Source organism: Trachymyrmex cornetzi, unplaced genomic scaffold (assembly GCF_001594075.2).
Source record: "Trachymyrmex cornetzi isolate Tcor2-1 unplaced genomic scaffold, Tcor1.1 scaffold45, whole genome shotgun sequence".
NCBI lineage: Eukaryota > Metazoa > Arthropoda > Insecta > Hymenoptera > Formicidae > Trachymyrmex > Trachymyrmex cornetzi.
In genome coordinates, this window is record NW_017299289.1 from 547,183 (window position 1) to 551,504 (window position 4,322).

At 35.2% G+C, this 4,322-nt stretch overlaps 1 protein-coding gene across 3 annotated transcripts in view; it reads left to right on the forward strand.

Annotated features, from left to right (window-relative positions):
* The first annotated feature begins 1,798 nt into the window (after nucleotides 1-1,798).
* The window catches only part of LOC108764769 (uncharacterized), a 14,564-nt gene continuing 12,040 nt past the window's right edge, over nucleotides 1,799-4,322 (forward strand). For all 3 annotated transcript variants that reach the window (XM_018513148.1, XM_018513149.1, XM_018513150.1), the window contains exon 1: nucleotides 1,799-2,066. The gene's annotated coding sequence lies outside the window, so the exon portion shown is untranslated. The remainder of the gene's footprint in view (nucleotides 2,067-4,322) is intronic.

The window sequence follows — 4,322 nt, forward strand, 5'->3', positions numbered from 1 at the left end:
GTCTGTCTCTGTGTCGACTTCGATTAGTACGTGTTCTATCGACTCCGGAAAAATAAAAAGGCAAAAAATTGGACAAAAAGAAGCGACTTAACAAAATAAAAAGGCAAAAGTGATGCTGCGGACCGCGGAACCGCGGTTTATATAGCGGTTTTTCCCTTAATTGGTGGGGTTCTAATTTGGGTGGTGGGATGTTTTTCTGGGTTTTGGATTGGTCGAGATTGTGGGGGAAGAAAGGAGTCGGTTGGTATCAACAAGGGTCTTCTTAAATTTATGGTTCTTCTAAATTTATAGGAAAATGCACGGGCACCGATTAAGACGAGCGCACGTGCACTGTCGGGACGCGCCCGTCAAATACTTTCCTTGGACTTCGGGTGTCACTTTTATTTTTTATGGTCGTGGACATTGTGAAAATCGTCCACGACTTACTTGTCGGAAAAATGTTTAGGCGCCAGTTCTGACATTAATTGTCGTTTTTAATGGCGCTGTCCAAGAGAAGTATCATTGGCGATGCATTAGCTCCCTGCGTTCACCGATTCTAATTTAATTTTATTTTGCGTTAATGGAGACACTGGAGTCTTTTGCTTTAAACTTTCTCGTGGGAAAGATTTTTATTACTTTTCTTAGAAGTCTTAGGGGTTGATAACCCCTAGGTCTCCGTGAGAAAGAGAAAAGAGGCAGCGTGAGTCCGCTGGACGTAACAATATGTATAGAAAGTTATATATAACTATATAGAATTAATAATATAATATTATAATTTAACAATATATAATTATTTACAATTGTATATAAAATACATTTTTTCTCGGGACAGTTTATTTACACAATTTTTAAAAAATATTAAAATAATTTAAGTATTAAAAGGCTTTTGTGCTAACGCTTGTTGCCTTATACGGAAATAAATATACAATAACATAAAATAAAAATTACAATAAAATCTATTAAAAAATTTCGACCTTTAATCTGGTCATCATAAGTTGTTGTAAAAATCGCTGATGATGATCAAATTAAAGGTGGAAACGTTTGTGATTAAATTTTATTGTAATTTTTGGGTGTCACTGCTGAGCATAATAAACATAATAAAAAACAGCTACAATAATTGTATATTGAGAAATGGGTTCTCCCTTGGCTCCTTTATTCTATGAATCTCGGACAGACCTGAATTCAGGCGGAGCCTATCCTTTGTTATTTTCGCTTCGTCTCGCTCTACTGAGATGACGGAGAGGGGGAAGCGTTTTCGACTCAAGAGCAAAGTGTTGGACAGGCCTGATTTATAGCGTCACATTAACCTGCAGTTTGCAGTGTTACCAACTTCGATTTTTCAGTTTTATACCGTTGCCAAATCATTTCTTGAGCTAAAAATATTTATTGTTCTAAAAAATTTATTTTTGAAACTTTTACACAAATAAACACTAATATTTTTTGCATTTTAATTGCATTATATAATCCATATTTCTTTAAATTTTAGCTATTTATTTCTTCAAATTTTAATGTTTAAATGTTGGCTACACCATATTTCTTTTGTATTAAAGCATTCCCCTCTCACTGCCCGCCTCAGCCTTACAACCTCCTTAAGTTAATCGGCGTTGGTAACAGTCGCCCTATGTCTTTAGTAAAAAATATATCAATTTTGAAATTTTTGTTCTTTCTCGACATAGATTTTATTTCCTAGATACGTATAATGCGTATACTTTAATCCTGGAAAAGAATTTTCGAATCGGTGAAAGAGGAGAAAAGTATTTGTTATACAAAAATTACATGATTTAATCGGCAAAACAGGTGGCTTTAGGATTCTCTTAAAGGATACGAATCGAGGCCGGTAATACACAAAACTTGTTTTCTAGATGTCAAACTTTTTTTTAGAAATAAAAAAAAGACCGATATTTGACCAGGTGATCTTAGTATTTAAAAAAAAAAAAAAATGCGCAGGACACGAATGACCCAGGCATGTATATTAAGGGTTAATTAATTTGTCACATGGAAACGTGAAGTGCCTACGCATTTTTAACGATCGTGATCGAAATTTATCGGAAAGTTACAACAGTATAAAAATAACGAATCTGTACAAGGTAAGCGAGAGAGAGAGAGAGAGAGAGAGAGAGAGAGAGAGAGAGAGAGAGAGGGGCAGGAGAGGGATTGATTGATTCATTGATTGGTTTTATTAGCTTCAGTAGTTAAGTATAATAATAATAATACTAATAATAACATTTAATATTTACAATAACACTTAATTTTCTACACTACATAAATTTTTATCTAATAATACTTTTGAATTTCACTAACCCTATCTACTCCTATATATATATATATGACACTAGCATCCTCTTAAAGTTCTGCAGTCTCTTTTCTTTTTTTATTTCTTTTGGTAAATTATTGTACATTTTAAACCCATCATACACAACAGCATTTTCTGTTCCTCTCTAGTTTTACATCTACTTATAAGTATAATTCCTTCTTGTCTAGTTTGCCCTCTTTTCTCCCCTTCTATTAACTCTATTTAATTCCTTAAATAACTCGGGGTGATCCCGATTGATCACGACTCGATTGGACATCACCAATCACAGCGAACGGTGCTTAGGAGCTTTGTAGTCTCAAGCGCTGTGAGTGGCTCGTGTCCAATTGAGCCGTGTCCAACTGGGTGTCACTCAAATAACTCGGACATTGTCCGTTTACCATTTTATGTACAAAGATACAAACATTTTATTCAATTCTTTCCTTTACACTAGACATAAAACGCAACGCCTCAAGCATGTTTTCAATTCTTGTTCTGTTATTGCATTGTAATATTATTCTCATCCCCTTATTTTGCAGCTTTTGTAGATACTTCATATTACTATCACTTAAACTCAATAATATCGATGAACAATATTCAAATAACGGAGCAATTATCACCTTATATACAACACACCTCGTATGGTGTTAAGTTCTTACTAATTCGTCGAAATACCTCTAATTTTAATCCTATTTTTTCCCCCAAGGTAATAATAATTAACATGTGCTGCAAAGTTAAAATTTTTATCCATTATAACATCTAAATATTTAATTTCACTAACTACTTCCGATTCTAATATTACTTTTATGTTGTTTTGCGATCCTTTTTTTCTTATGCCTCTGACTAACATAACTTTGGTTTTGTTTACATTTAATTGCAATCTATTAATCAACTATCTCAATTTTTCCTATCTGCTCATTAAGATTATCATTTATTTTTTGGCACGTTTTTGAAGTGTTTTTTAATTGGTTAGTTTGTAAAGTTCTTTCGTCTAATTGGTCCATCAAATGCTTCAGTATTTGTAGCGAGACTTTGACCACAGTTCAAATCGAGAATCGTTGGTTCCTCAGAGACGATAATTGATTTGGGCTGTTGTTTTAAACCCACTGTACATTATTCTCGTTAACTTATTCGGGAGGGAGAAGGAGAGGGGGTGAGAGAGAGGGGAAGAGGGAGGGGAGAGAGAGAGAGAGAGAGAGAGAGAGAGAGAGAGAGAGAGAGAGAGAGAGAGAAATGTTAAACGGAATAACTGTATGTTCTTAGACAGCTGATCACAACGAGTGATCGCTCGCGTTAGATGGTTGGCTCTGCTTACTTTCTATACGTGGCCAGTGATTCGTTAACTTTATGCTTTAATAACTCAAAAAGTAAGCGTCAAAATTTTTGTAAAGAAAAAATCGTCTCAGAATTCAATTAGGAACACGTTTTTGCAAGGACGTGGGGTTATTCTGAATCACCCCTTCAGGAATGCACGACTCTCCACACGAAATGAGGTCCACTACATACATAACACATCACTCAATAAGTCCCGGGTCTAACTAATAAAACAACAACTTTTAGGCAAAATTCGACTTTATTCATCAACATAGTCTCCTTCTAGGGTGATACACTGATTCCAATGCTTCTCTAACAATTCGATGCCTTTTTTGTAGAACGGTTTGTCTTTGGCCTCAAAATACGCCTCAGTTTCCGCTCATAACCCCCTCCTTTGATCTAAATCTCTTTCCCTGGAGCATTCTTTTGAGATCTGCAAACAGCCAGAAGTCGCTGGATGCCAGATCTGAAGAATACGGTGGATGGGGAAGCAATTCGAAGCCCAATTCGCGTACTTGTGCCAATCAACACACGAAATTTAGATTTTTCCATTGTTTTGAAAAATGCAAAAGTAGCGTCACTTAAACCACTGTAACTTGTAAAGTAAAGGTCCGATTGTCGTGAAATTTTAACACATATCGTTTGAAGGTTAGTACTTTCTAAAAATTATATGGATTTGTTATTAGTGCGCCATCTATTATGTCAGGCCCGGGACTTATTGAGTGATGTGTTATATATG